Genomic DNA, 20693 nt, shown 5'->3' on the forward strand with positions numbered 1-20693 from the left:
AATCTTAAATTTATTAATATTTCAGGATTTTGTTGAATTTTCAGTGTCTTATTTAAGAGATCATGGAATTTTACAGAAAATTTTCCATTATCTTCAGTGAAGCAAGTCTCACAGTTCTTGTCTTGTTTACTATCATACCTGACACACAGTGGAATAAATTTATGTTGAAAGGAATATAATTTTTATCTTTTAAGGTTTTTAATTTTGTTAGGTCTGGAATAAGGGAGTTAAACTATGGGAATTTTTGAAATGTGAAAAGGAGACCACTGAAATTTTAGTTCTGCCCACTTTTGGAGAATGTTCATCTTCTTCAATTTATAAATCTGACTTTATTGCATTAACTGTCCTTGAAAATGAATTTTAAACATTTTCCAGTTACTGTGTTTTAACCCCATCCAAGAAGTACTAGACAACTCTCCTGCCCCCTCTACTACCTCCATCCCCAGAGGGATGGAGAGGAGAATCAGAAAAATTAAGACCTGTATGTTAAGAGAAAAACTTTTTTAGCAACAGGAGAAGTATATTAATGAAAAAGAGGGAGGGGAATAAAACCCAAATAAGAAAAAAGTAATGGGCAATACAATGACCAGCCCATTCCCCAGCAGCAGTCAGCTCCTCCTGGGCAAATCCCCCTGGTTTATCTACTGGGCATGATGCTCTTTGATGTGGAATATCCCTTTGGCCAGTTGCAGTCAGCTCTCATGGCTGTGCTCTCTTCCATTTTCTTCTTGTGCACCTGCTTGCTGGCAGAGCACAGAAACTGAAAAGCCCTTGACTTAGGCTGAGCACTGCACAGCAGCAACTAAACTAGCAGCGTGTTATCAACACTTTTCATCCACTAAATCCAAAACACAGAACTTTGCCAGCTACTTGGAAGAAAATTAACTCTATCTCACCCAAAACCAGGACACCAATTCTAAAATATTTGTGCATAGAATATTGATTTAATTTTTTGCTTTTACTTTTATGATTCTACATTTTATACTTTCTACTTTTATATTTTGGACTGATAATTCTTGATAATTCTAAAATCAATACAATGGAAATATGGACAGACACTGAAAAAATAAAATTAATAGTATCTCAACTTAGACTTTTATAGTTATTTAAAATAACTCCATTAAGTCTCCATTTAAAAATTGAGACCTAAAAAACTTTCCATAAAAATAAATATTAAACATTGTCCAGTAGATGTACCATACTCTATGCAATTTACATTACTAAATTTACTTCCCAGTGCCTTCGCCAGATTTTTAACCACATTCCTTTAATATCATTAATTAGTGACTGGAATTAACTTACTCAATTTCAGTAACTTAAAAGGCATTATGAGAATAAAGTATGATGTGATTGAGAAGTTTGTATTTATGTTTTTGAGCTGTCTAGGTCTCTGTCACTCCTTCATGAGTAACTCTACATCACTCTTGTATTCACAGAGAGTGTATTGAAACTTTCTTTTATTTTTGCTTGATTTAGCTTGGTATAAAAACCTCATTATATAGCCTTGGTTAGTTCTCTGCTTATAAATTTGTAGTCATCTAGTGAGGATGCAGAAATGGCATTAGGCTTAGGTGATCTGTTGCATGCTGTGAATAGAAAATACCAAACAGTGAATACACAAAGCCAGCAATTTACAAATAAGCTTCAGTGAAAATTATTCTTTCATGTTTCTCAGTGAGTACCTCTGTATGTCAAAGATAATAGAATAAAAAGGCTCCATATCAGCTCATGAATGATGGAATAACATAATTATGATGGAATAAGAGAAATTAATAATGGATAATACTGATATTACATGTTTTAAACATTCCTAGTTACCTTCTGCAGACCTACAAATCAAAGATGGTTTCAGTCTGTCACCTCCATGCTCTCTGAATGTAGTCCTCTATTTCATCCAGTCTGAAGTAAGACTGAAGTAATCAGAGTAATATTCTTCCAGTTGGTCCCAGTGATAGAGCACCATACAGGAGAATTTAGTCAATCTCATGGGGATTACCACTCTTACAGAAATTTTTTCCCCAGGAGTTATGATCAAATAATTCTTACACTGCATTATGGGGAATGGAGTGGAACAAAGAGAATAATTTTGTGTGAAAAATGGCCTAAAGCCCTCTCTAGTAGCCAAAAGAAATTGATGAACCAATGAATGTATCAAAGGAGGAACAGTTTGTAGTGAGAAACAGGGAAGAGGACAGATGTCTCTGGGATGAACTTGGGCAGAAATGGATGCAGGAAACAAGGTTTCTGAGATGAGTTAGGACTAAAGCAGTATGAAAGAGTGTTAGGAAATATAGCAAACTGAATTTTTTAACAATGTGGCTGAGCAAAACACAAAAAATTAAATAGGACAATTTAGTACACATCTACATGAATACGTACAAAGTCCTGTCCTCTCCAATGACCATGCAGATTGGTGTTCAGTTTGTTTCTTAAGAGTCTGCTTATCTTCCATCCTTCTGCCGCTCTTCTCTGACATTGCCTAGTTTCTGTTTCCCATCTATAAAAGAACTTAAATTTATAAAACAGGTTTTTAAATATGGAGTATTTAAAGGTAAATCTCATGCCTTGTGGTACCTGAACTGCCTCTTTAAGTTTGTAAATAAACCATTGCCTCTGCTCTGAAAGGACTTTCTGCTTGAATTAACTGTCTTGTAACCTGTAGGAAAAACACAACTATAATAATCAGGCAAGCAAGTAGAACATATAATATTAATAAACCATTACAGACATCTCACACATTCTTCACACTTGGCTGTCTAAACAAATCAATAGGAAGGGAAAGATCTAGTTAAGACTGGTATAAAAATCTAGTGCTTTATCTTTAAAGCAAGTCAAAACATAACAATTCAACTTTATTATGTATAGTGTGGTTTGTACAGATTGCATCCCAAAGGCTTTACGGAGGTAGATAATACTCTTCCAGGGTAAGATAACAATATTAACAGTGGAAAGAGAGAAATGATACCCACAGTCACATTCCTCTATCAGTGGTGTAAATTGAAACTAGCACTGCTAAAATCAATATGCTTCACACTGATACAGAATTGCTCAGAGATTAGAATCGGGCCCTGGTTAGGTAGCAGAGAAACAATTTCTTTTCAGTTGAGAATTGCATGGAGTGGTGAGTCAATGAAGCAGAGACACAGGACGGTGGTTTTCAGACAGCATGAAACTTAGGCGAGGAAAGAGAACATAAAGAAGCAGCAAAGCAATATTGGTGAAATCTACCAGTGTTTTTAAATTTAAGAGGAAAATGTGGAAACGCTAGATAAAACAATTGTTGGACGAATATATGTGATTATTCTCACTGCCATGCTGTGAAATTCAATGGGAGTTTTTCATCAGCTTCCAATATTAACTTTGCAAAACAAATTATAGACATTGCTGGAGTATATTTAAGATATTTTTTCAAGGGTAATTTCTTCTCTGTTTAGACAGCAGCAGGTTTTTAATTCCAGGTTAGTTGATTCTTCTTATAGACATTTAACAAGGAAAGAAAATGTCAAATAACAATAAAATTATTATTTTTTTTTCTTTCAAGAATTTAATGTTATTTTTTTCTTGTGAGGTTATAAGTACTGTTTTTTCCTTGCTCAAGGTGGAAAGGATACTCTAAGAGACTTAAAAGTTAACAATTAACCATCATGCTTTTTGCACAGAATCTGCCATCCTAGCAGCGTGCTAACTCTGTCTCTGATGAGGTTATGATAATAAAAATCTAAGCAGCATTCCCTCAAGAAAGAAGGCATTTGAGAGATCAATACTTTTGCCTGTTGGCCTTGTTGAACAAAGATCAATGCATGTACAAAAATCAGCCCAGCAGATGTGACTGTGAAGACTACCAGGCCCCAGAGAGAGGAATGCCTAATGGGGACAGCTATCTGTAGAGCTCTAAAGTGTGCCATTAAGCCTGCACTTCATTTGGCTCATACAGGGGTTGTGATACCTCAAGCTGTGCGGTGGTAATCTGCAGTGTGTTGTGTTTTAGCCAATTTATGCTGCTCATGTGAAGCAAGGGGTACTTTAGCTATTAGATCCTTTATTCCTTGTCCAACATGGGGCATTAGTCAAGTGAAAATGACAGCTATGCCTAGCTCAGAGAATTCTCCTGGCAGCCCCCAGGAGCCCTGTAGAGAAAGCACTAAAATATGAAAAACCTTTGCCAATATTTGGCACCTTGAGGCTGTTGCCTGGCCTGTTTTCTTATGTAGTTGGTATTTGTCAGCTTTCCTGATGGACTTAGAGATGCTATTTAATTTCACTGCATAAGGGAGAGAGAAATCCATTAGCATTCGAGGCCTGTCAGTGAAGATTGTGTCACTAGCTAATAGAAACTGCAAATGTGCCAGATTGTTCAGCAGAAACTGAAGGGGCAGGAGACTGCGAGTAATAGGTTGAATGAAATTGATCTTTTTTTTTTCATAAAAAGTTTTTTCCTTTCAGAAAAACTCACAAAAGGCAAAAATTTCTCCCTAACAACCATTGAACACAAAGGAAAAGATTATGCTGAAATAGAGCAGCATATAAAATAAAAAATGTATAAACAAATTGGATTCTCAAAGGCAACTTAGGCATCAAACTACCTTTTTAAAAGCCAAAATGCCTAACATGTCAAAACCTTGAAAGGGCTACTTCCCACAGCACCTGCATTTCTGCTGAGTTGTGTAACACTTAAGATCTGAATTAAATTCTGTTGTGGAAAAATGTACAAATCAGTTTTGCACAAATGTACAAAACTGTACTGCTACAGTCAAGCAAGTAGCATCAGGTGAGAGGACACCTGGTGATGTCTGAAGAGCAGTTGGTTTTGGCCAGCTTGTTTTCTTTGATTTTTGAGAGAAAAATCCTAGCTTCTCCATATATGACAGAAACGAAGGATTTCAGCTGGGCTCTTCCTTTTTTTTTTTTTTTTTTTTTTTTTTTGAGGAAGATCTTTAATAATTAAACAGCTGGCATTCTGAACTATATATCTATCTTTTTTTCTTATTTCTTCCCTAGTGAAACAATTCTGCCTTGTGAAAATTATTTAAATATTCAATAGACAGCAGTAAAAAGAAAATACCAACTACATGATTTGGCAGCATTCATGTGGGAGAGTCAGGCTCAGATCCTTTCCCTGGTGATCATTCAGTCTGTTAGAGAAAGCAAAGCAGCTTGAGTTGGACAATGTTCTTCTCCTAGAACCAATATGATGAAAGCAAAAGATACAAGAAATACATTGTGTGGAAGAATTAAGACACTGGTGTATCTAGTGGTCTAGATACAGCTCACCATTGCAAAGCTGGAATTTATGTATTAAAGAAAAAAGGTAGAAAATATTTTTATAGATTTCATTCTGCTTACACAGGGTAATGGGATAAATTAAAAAAAAGATTAATAGAAATAAGAGTCCTGTCATATTGGAACATGGTCTAATATGATATTCTCTGTCAGAAAAATTACAATACAGGTATATTTTCTTTTTTTTTAGGAAGAGGAGTTCTGAAATGCAAATGTTGGTGGGAGCAGCTGATAATGCAGGAGACTCTTGACCTTGAAACTTTTCCAAATAATTTTCTTGTCACCCTTGGCTGCTCAACATTAGTGCAGTACAATTATGAAGACATAAACATTACAAGGACACCTGGCACACAGCCTGTCACAATGAGTTAAACTCGAGTATTAGATTCCCTGAGCAACCATGGAAGGAGAATGAGCCACCTTATCAGGAATTCAACTGTGTCAGTTTAGGAGGAAGTGAGGATGGGAGGAGTTGATTCATCAAGCTCAGACAAGACCCAGCCAACCTTCTACTTTCATTCAGGCCATAGAAACACATCATAAAGGGACCTGTCAAGTCCACAATCAAATGAACTGTAAGAGAGAACCTGAAAGGTACCTCAGCTTCTACCTAAATACTCTTGAAATACCTTTTTTTTTTCCTCCAATGCAAATGATGCCATCTGCTTGTTTTAAACGGTTATAAATCACATAAAGAAGCAAATTGGCTAGGGAATGGAGCATTTAATTTAATTTTTTTTTTTTTCACACCATTAGCACATTTGAGTTGAGGTATACTGCAATTTTGATAGACCACTAAGCTGCATCCATTCAGGGTCCTCAAGTATCATGTTAATCTTTCTTTCCCTTTTCCCCAGACATAAGATTTAAAGATTTTTAACTGAAGGAATAGTTGCTACTGATTAGTAAATTAAATTTGGAATTTCAGTGATATTTTCATAATATTATAATTTAATAATTTATGAAGTGAGAACTTTGCTGAATATAATGAAATACTAAGAACCAGTACTAGAGATTTTGGACAATTCTTTGAGTTTCATTCTTAATTAATTGTTAAATATATTGTTTTCAAGTACTTGTATGAATTAGGGCCTTTCTTACCACACTTTGGGAAAATATAATTCTCATCTAATTTAATGGTTGTGCCATGTCAAGGTAACTTTCACCTTGTATATATATATATATATATATATATATATATATATATATATATATATATTGCCAGCATATACATATCCTGGATAGATATAGCTTAAAATTGCCATATTGCCTGAACTATCCAACCCACAAGATAACAGTAAATCTTATATAAACATGCCATTCATATATGCAGTCATATAGTAAGCTTCTTTGTAAAGTAAGCCTAAGTTTTATATTGCATCTACTGTTACAATTACTCTATCTTGACATATAATTTAAAGTAATATTTTAAACTATAATTTTCAAAATTCAGACATAATTTCTGAATAAAAGGATGCTCCTTAGTTTAGTAATTTTCCAGATAATCACATTACTTTTTGAACATGTTTAAAAAGTGGCAAAATGTGACAGCAAAGTTTCTCAAAATAGCAAATAATCACACTTAAGGACCATGTTCCCACATAAATTAACAGGAGTTGTCTTTATTGCAATTAGTTGTTCTCTTTGCAGCTCAGCTTTACATCTGTTGCAAGAATGAAAAGGAAGTGGTGTTAGTGAGGGTGAATGTGGAACATAATATAGGTAGGAAAAAGAGAGGAGAGGAGAGGAGAGGAGAGGAGAGGAGAGGAGAGGAGAGGAGAGGAGAGGAGAGGAGAGGAGAGGAGAGGAGAGGAGAGGAGAGGAGAGGAGAGGAGAGGAGAGGAGAGGAGAGGAGAGGAGAGGAGAGGAGAGGAGAGGAGAGGAGAGGAGAGGAGAGGAGAGGAGAGGAGAGGAGAGGAGAGGAGAGGAGAGGAGAGGAGAGGAGAGGAGAGGAGAGGAGAGGAGAGGAGAGGAGAGGAGAGAGAGGAGAGGAGAGGAGAGATCTCAGTGCTTAGCTACATTACTAAAATGAGAAGAGAAAAATAAAACTAACCACCTGAATAGTTCTACTTGGGTTTTGATGGACTGACACATAGATGTTTTCTGAAGAAAAAAACCAATTATTATAGTGGGTTGTGGAAATTGTCTTTTACCTTAGCATCATTGCTGTAATTAGAATCTAAGACTTATTTTCTCTGTAAGTGAATTTTCATCTCAAAAACAACCATGTTTGTTTTTTAAAGATATCTTGAGACCCCCAATTTTATGTTCACTGCCAGGTAGGTTTCCAAAGTGACACAGTTTTCCATCCTGGTAGTCCATGCCAAGAGTTTTGTTTTCCATGCTAGGGCACAGTGTTTCTAAGGTCATTGGATCTGGAAGGGAGCTAACAGATGTACAGGGGAAGGAAGTTAAGGGTCCTTCAAGAAGTGAATACATTGAACAAATTGCCAAATGGGTATAGAGTAAATCTAGGGACCACAGAAGGGCTGAAAAGCCAGAGTCTGAGAGGCTCATGAGGCAGTTTCATTTCATGCATGGCAACAGGAGAAGAGAGTGGGGAAGCAGGGAAAGCTGATGCACAGTGAAATTGGCCTCTCACTTTCAAAGCATGTCAAACAGGATACTGAAGATAAAATCAATTTCACCAAAAGCAGTAGGACCTGAGGAGCCCATTACTGCCAGGGACCTTCCAGTTCTGATGAGCTTATGCAAGTTTTTATTAGCCTTTCTATCCGTGAGGAACTATAACTTTGGGGTTTTCATCTCATTGAAACTAACATGAGCTCCCCTTTATCTTTTATGAACTGGGCATTGCATGTTTTAGCTAGCTATAGTTATGATTACTCTGTGGCTATGATAATTCTGATATATATTTTGTCTATCTTCCCCAGAAATTATTCCTACAGAGACAAGGATAAAAAAGATTATGTGCTAGCAAATTACTGCTGCTCAGTGACAAAGAAAACAGAGTTACAGTGCAATGGTGAGAAAAATCCATGTGAATTTTATCATGAGAGATTCATTTTTTTTTAACCTTGATTATTTGCATAGATACATTTCTTGTTAAACACTGATTCATATATACACGTATAAAAACTAGGCTTTTGCTTCTGTATTCTGTTATAATTTTCTAAATATCCTGTCTTTGAGGTATGATGTACTTACAGCTAATACTGCCCTTCCTTGTACTTCTCTGCTGTGCTCTTATTCTTTTAAACACTTGCTTCAGTACTGCTACCTCCAGACTTGCCTACCTTGGTGATGAACAGATGAGCACAGTGGAAATATGACAAGCACAGAATTACTAATATACCCTTTTATATAGCTAGTGGAGGTTGAATCATGATTTACAAATACTTAGTGACACCAAAAATTAATAAACTTTTTAGGAAGAGTTTTTCTTTATCCCAAACATTGACTTCTTTAGGCTTTAATGGAAATTATCTCCTTCTTTGGTTTTCTAATGTGAAAATTACGTGTATTTTTTTGTAATTCTTCATCAGTGGGGATCACTGTTTTCTGTCTTAAAGAAATGTGTGCAATCACTTCCATTTGATATTTGCTTATATTCAGTGACCTTCTTATTCACAGCTCATAATATGTAATGGGGTGCTAGGCACTATCAGAACATGCTTTTTTACTCTTATTTTAGGCTTATCATCATTTTGTGGTATGCTTTGATGTTTCCCAGCCAAAGCATTCTCTATGCAAGTTACATTAAAATTCTTACAAAATCAGTCAGTAAATTACACAAAGAGATTTCATATTAACTGTTACAAAAGTATATAAAAAATATTGCTTAAAGAAAAATAAGCAAGCCTCACTTTGTCTACTTATCTCAAAATAACATACTCAAAATAGCCACCTTTTTCTAGATGACTCATCACCATCTAGCTAAACATATTGACCAGGTGTTTGATATACTTCACTTCTCACATTCAAAGGGAAGAACAAGGTGGACTACAAATCAGCTTTTATATCCCATCACACCCTTATCATAACGCTGCTTCCTTGGGGTTTAACATATTTTAGAATTCTTTCTTCCCTAACAGCATTATCAGCTTTTAACCTATTTGATGTTCCTTGGGCTTATCCTGTTTATTTTTTCTATCACATTCATGACTCGTAGCTGCAAATGCACATCCCTTTGCCCACTCAAGTGCTGAGATAAAATATCTCTCCCATGCCATCACTGTGCTGCAGGATAGAGAAACTGGCAACCTTGTCAATAACTTGTTTTGGAAAATGAAGATGTTGAAATAGTGATAGCTGTAAAAGAGGCCATCTCAGTATAATATGGGCCGTGGTGTATAACTAGAAGAGAATTAAATCTTTGCTGTGATCACAACTTCTAGGAAATTAAATTTCATTGCCTTTCATAACAGTGACCAACTTATGCATGGCACTTTATATAGTTAACATAAAATCAGCAAGAATCAAAACATCTATAAACGGATTATATGGGACAGTAGGTCATATTGTTCACAGTAGGTGTTTGACCTGGTAATTGATAGATATTCCAAAGTAATTGACCATTAGTAACTCTATGCAATTATTCTAATAGTTTATTCAATACCAAGTGTGGAACTTTTATGAAAAATAAGATATTAAATTTTAAGTAGAACACATTTCGCAAATAAATTAATGGTTTGATTTTCCAGAGTGGCTGTAACAGTTAAAATAATGGGCTATTTTCTACTTTAAAAAAAATGTTCATTTTTACTCAGAAATCTACTAGAGCAAAAAACTGATGTATCCAGACTGCCTTAACTGTAACTTTTTTAGTTTCAATTTTACCATAATAAACTTAACATTGAAATTTGGGAAAATGGACATCCTTGAACTATAATTCTGAGACCATTCCACTTCCTTTTTAAAAAATCATTTTGTGTGTTCAGTGTGACAAAAGAGGGTATACAGATGCATTGGGTTCGTGTGGCAAAGTTTTGGTAGTGCAGTTCTGCAAATATGTCTTCTTTGCAAAGATGTCAGAAGCTTCACCTATATACAAGAGAATGAATGCAAGATGGCTGATGGATTCACCATTACAAGGCTCAGCTCATCACTAATTGTGGTAGAACCTCTGGGATAATATATTTAAGAATTAAAAAAAAAAAAAACCAACAGCTTAGTGCATAGAAAGAAATACCAGCCAGAGAAGACTGAGAATATGTTGGAAATAACTCTGAAGACACAAGGTCAGTGCAGAACAAGGACAAGAGATGCTCCAGGGGTTGGAGCTGAGAGTCCCCTGCAGCCCATGGTGAGGACCATGGTGAGACAGCTGTGCCCCTGCAGGCCATGGAGCTCCATGCAGGAACAGAGATCCACCTGGAGCCTGCAGAGGAGCAGGTGGAAGCCTGAAGGACATTGTGGCACTCTGGGAAGCCTGTGCTCGAGCAGGCTCCTCCTGTGGCTATAGGGAGAGGATCCCATGTTGGAGTGGGCTTGCTGGGATGACTTGGGCACCTCAGGGGACTCATGCTGCAGCAGACTGTGCCTGAAAGACTACAAGCCATGGAAGAGATCAGGCTGGAGCAGTTCGCAAGGAACAGCAGCCTGTGGGAAGGATTCATGTTGGAGAAGTTGATAGAATCATAGAATAATTAAGGTTGGAAAAAACCTCCAAGATCAGGTTCAACCATTTATCAAATACCATTATGCCAACTAAACCTTAGCACACAGTTGCTTATTGAGCACATCCATAGACTGTGATTTGACCAGCCCCCTGAGCAGCCTCTTCCAATACTTGACAGTCCTTCCAGTGAAAAAAACTTTTCCTGATATCCACGCTGAGCTTGCCTGGCTCAGTTTGAGGCTATGTCCTCTCATCCTGTCACTAGCTGTCTGGCATTAGAGGCCAATCCCCATCCTGCTTTCAGGTAGTTGCAGAGGGCAATAAAGGTTCCCCTCAGCCTCCTTTTCTCCAGGCAAAACACTCCCAGCTCCCTCAACCACTCCTCATATGACTTTCACTCCAGACCCTTCATGCCCTCTGTTGTCCTTCTCTGGACACATTCTAGTACCTCAGTGTTTGTCTTGCCCTGAGGGGACCAAAACTGAACACAGAATTCAAGGCACAACTTCACCAGTGGCAAGTTCAGGGAGATCATCACTTCCCTGGTCCTGCTGGGCACACTGTTGCTGATACTGGTCAGGATGCCATTGACATTTTTGGCCAACTGGGCACATGCTGACTCATATTTGTGAACCAGCATCCTCAAATCCTTTTCTGCTGAGACACTTTCCATCATTGTTCTCCAAGCCTGTAACACTGCACGGGGTTGCTGGGACCCAAATGCAGGACTTTACACTTTGCCTTATTAAAACTCACACAATTGACCTTGACCCATGGATCCAGCCTGCTCAGATTCCTCTGTAGGGCCCTCCTACTCTCCAGCAGATCAACACTCCTGCCTAACATAATGCTAGCTGTGAACTGTCTGAGGGAACACTTGATCCCCTTGTCCAAATCATTGATAGAGATATTAAACAGGACTGGCACCAATACTGAGCCTTGGGGAACACCACTCCACACTGGTGCAGGGGTGCAGGTTGAGGAGGAAGCAGTGGCAGACATGAATGATAAACTGACCAGAACCCTCATTCTTCATTTCCCATTCACATGTACCACTGGAGAGGAGGAGGTAGAAAAACTGGGAGTCAAGCTGAGCCAAGAACAAAAGGGAAGGGTACGAGGAAGGTGTTTTTAAGATCTGGTTTTATTTCTCATTATCCTACTTTGCTTTGATAGCTATGGTAATAAATTGAATTCTTTTATCCTGGGTCAAGTCTGTTTAGCCCATGACTTTAATGTCAACCCACAATTTTTTCATTGTGTTTCTCTGCTCTGGCAAGATGAGGATGGGAAAGTGATAGAGCAGCTTTGGTGGGCACCTGGCCTACAGCCAGGGTCAAACTACTACAAAAGCACAAAAAAATTGCCCTTTATAATGTATTAATATAATGTATTAAATTCAATTTATAAGCTGGTTTAAGTGTCTCAGTTTTGGGCCATTCCAGAGGACCAGACACAAGAAATACTTTTTAATAACTTTCTTCCTTCAAAGAGATCCTCTATATTTCAACTTTTATGCTTATTTTCTACATTTCTTACCTCCCTCCTGCATGCCAAATGGAGCAAAAAGTGCCCTTAAGGTATATCAGAAACCACAAAAACGTATTTAGTCTTGAAGTAATTTGAAAAAAATCCTTACATGGTTCCAACAGAACAGTTCTCAAGCCAAAGCTTGAATAGTATGTATTCAACTTACCTAATAAAATATATGGTGGTCATATTTTTACTGAAATAATTGTGCACTGCTCAATTCCACTGCCTTTCTGCCATATCCATTCTGCTTCATATATAAAAGCTGTTGGTATAGAGTCTTTTAATGCCTATTTATTCAAAATTCACTGATTTTGACCTCTCCCTTCTAGTTCTAAATAGAAGTCTAATTTTAAAATGAACTCAAGCCAGTCATGTCATCTTTTACTTATAAGGAGCCTGTTCCTGATAAGGTGTTTGGTTAAAGGTCAAAACCTCTATGTCACTTAAAATAAACATGTAATTAGAGCAAAGGTATTATCCTGAGGTTCTGACTGCTTTGGGATTATCGCAAGTCTTTATTTTACCCTCAGTGAAAAGAATCAAAGGCAAGAACTTTTGTATTTCATAGGGCAGGTAACACTTGGTCTGGATATTGTCACAGTGGAGTGACAGCTCTTGCCCTGCAGCTGCTGGGATCTAATTACACCTAGGCTGAAAAAAGGAATTGTGCAGCTGTGTGGAATTAGGAAGACTCAAACTGTACCCCATATAGACCTGAAGGCTTGTGGGTGTATCAAGGAGTGATTATTGTAATTTTCTAATGGTATTGGAGCAGTAATAAGGTGAGGAGTGTGTGTCTGAATCCAGTTAACTGACTTCAGAAGGACACATCATATTATGCCTAAACTGCTGTGGTAGGAGTTGACCAGAGCCAGGTTGGACTGGAGGCCAAAGGAGCTTGCAGTGCTCCATAGTCATGTTTCCAAAGGGAAGTATTTTGTACACTGACACTGAAATGGAGAGTATACGGAGCATGCAGTGGTAATACAAGGATCAGAGTCAGAGTCCATGCTTTACAGAGGTATCATTGAGCTGCAGGATGTAGTAAGATTCCTTATTCTTCATTTTCTCACTGGCCTTCCCATATTGCACTGGCTGAAAGAGAAATGATGAGGCCTTTCATACTTTTGGTTTTAATTGGGTAGGCAGAGCACGCTTTTCTTTAAAACTGAAATTATGGCTATATGCTCCAGAGGTTAAGAACTTTTTTCTCATTTGTTGGATCAATAAATGTATGCTAACCAGCAGGAGGCACAAGATCACCTCCTTTTAGAAGGACTCATCATCCTGGACCTCACTGTGTATTAACATTGCTGTATGGCTTTGAGATTGTAACTGCTGTCATGTCTAATCAGCTTGAAATGAAGGTAGGGAGTTTGCATCAAGAACTGCATATCCTGGTGCTAAACAGAAGAGATTGAATTCAGATAGCCAGATTGAATCTCTTGGCTAAGAAGAGAAAAAAAAATGTAGATGCTTTGTTTTTCCTTGAAGCAAAGTTATGCAAACTGATTGTATAAAATCTTTTCTGTGTATAATTTCTTACACTTAGAGAAAATTTTTGCTCTGTAGTCCAGGTGGACTTCCAGGTAGAAGTCCAGTTTAAACTTCATTAATTTTGAACTTCATCATAATTTTAAAATGCCTCCAAGCTGATTTTTTTTCCTTCAGTTTTCTTTCCTCTACAGTTGAGTAGGTTTTTCAATAAGAAGGCATTGCCATATTGATTATTTTAACAGTCCCCCATTACTTGATTAAATGTTTAATTTTTTAGGGGTTTGTGTACTTGGGCACCATACAATCTAGAGCAAAGGGCCTTTGTAGAGTTTCTGGATTGGTTACAAATATTTTGTTATCTGAAAGGTCTTTTACCCTTTTGCCAGGAAGCTCTTCCTCTCTGCTTATCTTTATTTAAGGGTTAACACCAAAACCTAGAGAGGGTAATGCTTTTCAAAAATAGATTCCTGCTCTTAACTTTTGATTCCCAGGAATGCTCCCAGGAAGAATATGTGTTTCCAGGAAGAAAGCGCAGGAGAACTCTAAGTTTGTTACTGAAAAAGCATTATAAATATTATTGACTCTTGCCCAGTTTCTGCAGTCAGGTTATTTCATGCAATGAAGGCTGTCTTGTTCTTTAAATACAGTCAGATGCAAATAGAATTGCCAAATGAGCTATTGCATAAATCACTGCTCTGAACTTCCTCCTCTCATTGTTCACCAACAATGTAGCAGTAGCTGAGACCAGATGCTCAAGGAGACAAGTGACAAAGAAGAGCTCATACGTTATTTCAGACTTGATTAGTTAACATTTATCTCCTTGCTAAAATCCTTTGGGCTTTATCTGTTTATATCTAATTGAAGAAAATGGAATTGACTGAGAGAATGAGGCCTTGGCAGGTGGTTTGGTTTAAAATCATAACTACTGCCAATACAGGCTTCATATTTCTTAGTTAAGATTAATTTGCTTTTCCTGAGGCCATTTACATTACAGGTTTAATTCTGATGTTAATCCTCTCTCAAAACTTGTCTCTAATTTGCAGAAATGACCCTGTTTGTTATTCAAAGTCAGGATGCTTCTTTATGATTATGATTATGGCTATCTCACTATCAAATTTCATCCAGGTAGAGATGTCAATTTCAAATCAACAACAACATTCCTCCAGTGTTTGAAATGCTACATATGTTAAAAAAAAATGTCTGGGTAATGCTGAAACTATGGTGAAAACTTTTCTAGCTAAAAGTTTCTGAATTGTTATACAGATCATCACAGCTTAATTTCAAAAGAAACCATTACTTACCCTGACACCTAAGTAACTTTCTAAGAAAACAGACTGCATATTTGGTTAGAATAGTATACAATTAATCAATAACTTGAAATAGAATGCTTTACAGAGTAACAAGATTCTGTCTAAAATTCCACACTTCATGAAAAATCTCTTGAATTTACACAGTAATTTTAAATAAGAACTCTCAGATTACAAAGTTGTTTTTCAAAAAATGAGCTTCAATTTTCTTCATGATTTTCAATATTTTTCTTATGATTAGGGGGCTAGGTCCAAATTTAGCGAGGATAATTCCCTGATTCCTGATGTCAGGAATTAACCTTCAAATTCAGAAAGTTGTAAGTATTTAATAGGTAGCCTAATGTCTTTTGTTCTTACCACTCTTTCCAATGATTGATCAATATGATGAGTGATCAGTAATACAAAGCAGTAGCATTACTATGAATACTTGTAGTTACATTTTTGTAAAATATGAATTTCTTTTTGAGTATGATGTTTTCAAAAATGGAGCTGCTGAGAAAGAAATTCTGTGCAGTAAATTACAGTTTCTGCAAGAAGAAATTCCTTTATAAACATTACTGAGTAATAATCAGTAATAGGTGAAGAGACTATGTCATAATTCCATTCTGCTATGAATTATAAAAGAAATAACTTCTTAAGTTGTAAAATTGAGTGTAATCATGAGATTTTCAACATCAGTACTATTAGTGAACCTGGTTTTGTCAATTCAGCCTTTCAACAATGGAAAACTGTGTTAATAGTATCTAGGAGATAGAATCCAAATATTACATTGAATTTTATTTACCTTATTATTTCACATTGCCTCTAGTAACATTTTTCTCTATTCATATTCTCAAAAATAATAAAATTTGAAATATTATATTTCTTTATATAAATAAATTGGTGTCGGTTATTTATATAAATAAGTGGGGGGTTTCATACAGAGCAATCTTAGTTCAGGAGTAACATAGGACACTCCTAAAGGAACCAGAGTTAGAACAGAGGGTTTGACTGGAAGGCAAAAAGAATAAAATTTAAACAACAAGCCATAAAATCATAAGGAGTCTAGAAAGCAGGAATGTATAAGAACATTGGGTATGCACACCCATGACCAAAGAATAATGACCAAGTGTGAGGAAAGCAGCTTTAGCAAAGGGATACCATACTTCCACAGGTCTCAAATTTTAATATGTTACCAAAGCATGGAAAAGAATTTTTAGTAAATGGCTTTAAATTTTCTTATATGCTTTCTAGACAGTTGTTTACTGAAAATCACAGACTTCAATGTATACTTCCGATTGTTTCCAAATTCTCTCTGCTTTCTAAAGAGGCAGAAATTAAAAAAAAAAAAGATTTCTTTTTTTCTCCTATTTCTTTATCTATAGCCTTACAGCAATTCATCCTAATGTATTCAGTAAGGTTTCAGTGATAAACCATGTGCAAAATGACATGTATCATTTCAGCCTTGAAGGCTTGGGAAACATTTTTTTGGTTTTTTGATTGATTTGGTTTAGTTTTGAGTTTTTGTTAGCTGGTATGCTATTTTTTTAAGTAAAAACACTTTCTGTATCATGGACTTTTTCCTCTCTTAACTATTTTAAACTGTCTCAGTGAAAATCATCAGGGAATGGCAGAGTAATTTCAAATCCTAACTGTGCAGAGTTTGGAAATAAAATACTTTTGTCTATATATTTAAATTTTAAATCATTGGGTCAATTCAATTGTTTTCTTATCACAAATGAAAAGGCTTGTGTTCAGTAAAGGTCATCTGGCTTACATCCGTACATAGGGAAAGTCTGTTTGAAATGTAATATCAGGTTTCTGGGGCCACTTGAGTTGCCTTAGGACAAAAAGTTTCTGCAATCCAAACAATCTCTAAAATGGTAGTGTTATACACATACTAAATAATGGATTACTTCAGATTTGACATCAGTATGACAAACCATTATTTGGAGTGCTCTGAGGTATGCCAAATTTCCCTTCATTTACTGTTAGTCTTCGTAATGTAACATTTCTCTTCACAGGATTAGCATTTATAAAGTCATAGTTTTAAAGGATCTTGTCAGGTAGCATGTGAAAGGACATGAGCCCTGCAGAGAAGGATAGTTCTCTTTTCTGCATTTCCCATACATTTGCATAAATATCCTTCCTTCTAACTCAGTTCATCAGCTGCATTTAAGTCATCTTCCCACTATAATCACAGTTATTTAATTATTGTTGCTGTCATTCTCTGTCATCCCCTAATTTGGTATTAAAATTCCTAGCTCTAAATGCAGTGGTTTCAGTAATATCAGCAGGGTGAAAGCTAGACTAAAACAAAATAAAGAACCCTGCAAGATTCAATTAGTTTTCTCCCAGATGCTGCCGTTCATCTCCAAAAACTGTTAAACATCTCGGCTCATTGAGTATAGCTGCACTGTCTTGCTGAAGCGGAGAAGTGGTTATGCACAGACTGTATGCTCTGCTACGTGGGATTGCACGGGTCATTCTGGATCCATGTGTATTCTTTCAGCAGCTGGGGCAAATGTGGAGGAATGGACTGTATAAGGTACAGCCTAGGATGACAGAATGTTTAAAACAGAGATTGTTTTTAAAAGAAAGGAGAGGAGATTGTTTTTAAAAGAAAAGAGAGGAAAAAATTTAGATCAAGTTTCAACCTGTGGGAGCCAGGAACTCCAAGTACCTCCCTTAAATAAAAGAGAGGCTGAAGAAATTGTTTCATTGATTGGAGACATAGCTAAGCCATACTGCTGGTATTGATTTCTTTAGGAAATACCACTCAAATCTGTCTATAAGTGGTATGATATCTTCTTTTCCACCAACTATGGAACAGCTGGAGAAGTCTGCAAAGTTGCATAGCTTTCTCTAGAAAATCACAAAATTAATGGGCTCAGTGTGTGTGTATTTATGTGTGCCTCAATGAGATAACCACAAGAAACTTTATTCTAAAGGAGGGTAAGGGTCTAAGGACCATTTAAAATTCCTAAAGACTTGTAGAGTATTAAACGAATCTAAAAAAAATAACCTTTCCCATCTGATTTATAAATCTTTGACTATTGAAAACTTCTAGCTAATAGGTTTCTTTAAAAGGACTGCAGATCTTTTGTTCCTCTGGTGATTCTGATGAGTTGAAAAATGCATGGTTTTATCACAGAGTTAATGTCCCAGTAAGATGTTTTCATCCAAAATAAAGTAAAATGTATTTAAAATAAAATCAAGTGTTTAAAGCCCCAGCAGTCTGCTATAACGTATGACCATTGATCTGAAAACAAGCAATAGTACAAATAAATAGGTTTTAACAAATGTTAAAAACACAGATAATGACATTATTGGTAAGAAGTTTATCTTCAAACCAATAGCATACTGAGTTCATACAGCTGAACAAAAGTAAGCACTGACAGTTTGGCAACTCATGAGCACAGGGGAGACAAGAAGGCTTTCAAACTCCTCCAGAACTGCGATGCCTATGTGTACTGAGAAGCTTGCTGAGGAGGTTATATCCTCCTGAATATATAATCTCACTTTGATGGTATCAAGTATGACTGTTTTGGATTGCTTAAAATAAGTTTCTGCCAGCATTCAGTTTACAAATATCTCAAATCGAAGAAGGGTTTAGAGATGTGAAGGCTTCAGTTTGTTCTGTAGTCTGAAATCAGAGCCAGAACCCAAATGCCATGAATTAGGGAGTTTTTTTATCTAGCTACAATTAATCACAGACAGATGCTTATGTCCTGCTGAAATCTATATTTATACCACCCTTAAAGAGGACCTGTAAGAAAGCTGCCTCCCACTTACTTTCCATCTGCAGAACCATAATGCAGATACTGAAAACTGTCTCCCATGAGACCTGTTGACATTACTTGCAGCCACGGCACATTAAAAAATCAATAATAACTTTGGCTATTCCTGTTTCGCCTGACATGATGGCAAAGTATGTTGCTGTTTTGATACACATCAATTATTTGAGGGAAAAGAGCCATAAATCCATATACTATGAAGACACCAGCTAAAATTTCACAAGCAGAATGAGTCTGGGCACTGGGAGATCATAAGATCAGAAACAGAGATTTTCCAGCAGACTACTAAATCCTGAGATTTCAAAGACTGCATAGAACCTATGTAGGAGATGGAGATTTTTGCTAGCTTCTCATTACCTTATATAGGAAGAGAAGAATTGATACTAGACAACTACTGGGAACCATCATTGTTTTGATTTTTTTGAAGAATAGCTGCACAATAGCAGCCAATATTTTTTAAAATCTTCTTTATCTGCCTAGAATGATAAAAGATGATTCTAACTTTATTAGAGTGCAGGCTACTGTGTTTACTAAACCTCAGTGTTTGGCAATGCTTTAATAAGAAATTCTTAAAAAGAGGGAAGCCATACAAGGAACTATTGAGGCCACTTGGGATTTTCAGCCTAAAGAAAAGAACACTTAGGGGACATCTCATCACAGAATCAGAGAATAATCTGAGTTGGAAGGGACCCAAAAGGATCACTAAGTCCAACTCTTCCTCACAGGAGAGCCCCAAGAATCACCCCATATGCCCAAGAGCATTGTCCAAATATTTCTTGAACTCTCTTGGTACTGTGACCATTTCCCCAGGGAGCCTGTTCCAGTGCCCAACCACCCTCTGGGTGAAAAAACTTTTTCTGATAGACAACCTAAACTTTCCCTGACACAACTCCAGGCCATTCCTTTGGGTTCTGCAACTCTTCACCAGGAAGAAGAGATCAGTGCCTCCCCTGCTGCTTCCCCTCATGAGGAAGCTGTGGGAATCCAGAGAGGTCCCAGCTGAATGGAAGCTGGTGAATATGGTCCTGATTTTCAGGAAGGTTAAGAAGGAGGACCCTGGAAACTGCAGGCCAATTTGTCTCATTCAGCTCCTGGTAACATTAACCCTCACAAATGAGGATATTCTACCATTCTATAAATAACATATTACATTTCCAATAAGGATAAATTCTGAAAAGATTTTCTAAAGAAAGACCAGAGATGAACTGAGGAATACTTACATTGATCCACAACTTAATGGAAAATATGGGGTTTAGTCACACATTTTCTGTATAATTATCTGTATAATATCATATGTTAATATATTTCAGTTGTGCTATTTCTCATCTGATCTGTTTAAGGTATGTGTCATCATATATTCCCATCTTCAGTGTAAATTAGGACTAACATAATTATTTTTTCCTTGCTTTCAAAACCGGGTTTTCTTATAAGCAATTTTGTTTGTTAGCTTGAAGGAAGTCCTAGTCTTCTCAGATCTGTAAAGATTACATTTTCATGATAAGGCAGGAAGTCGGTTTTATGATTTTTAATGATTAATTTTCAACCTAGCACATTCAATTTCCTGTTCTCAGCAAGTCTGTGTTTATTGAATGCTCATAGATGAAACATTGTAAATAACGTAGGATAGGTTCAGGATTTTGTTTCCAACAACCTATGGTAGAAAGTTTGCTTTTTCAAAGTTGTAGGCTCAAGCAAACTAATTGACCTTTTCACAAGTCC

General features: G+C 36.6%; 1 long non-coding RNA gene across 1 annotated transcript in view; it reads left to right on the forward strand.

Annotated features, from left to right (window-relative positions):
* The first annotated feature begins 8188 nt into the window (after positions 1 to 8188).
* LOC144246385 (uncharacterized) overlaps positions 8189 to 20693 on the forward strand; it is a 151360-nt gene continuing 138855 nt past the window's right edge. Inside the window, exon 1 of the long non-coding RNA XR_013340097.1 lies at positions 8189 to 8266. This is a non-coding gene — a long non-coding RNA (uncharacterized LOC144246385). The remainder of the gene's footprint in view (positions 8267 to 20693) is intronic.

This window comes from Lonchura striata, chromosome 6 (assembly GCF_046129695.1).
Source record: "Lonchura striata isolate bLonStr1 chromosome 6, bLonStr1.mat, whole genome shotgun sequence".
Taxonomy (NCBI): domain Eukaryota; kingdom Metazoa; phylum Chordata; class Aves; order Passeriformes; family Estrildidae; genus Lonchura; species Lonchura striata.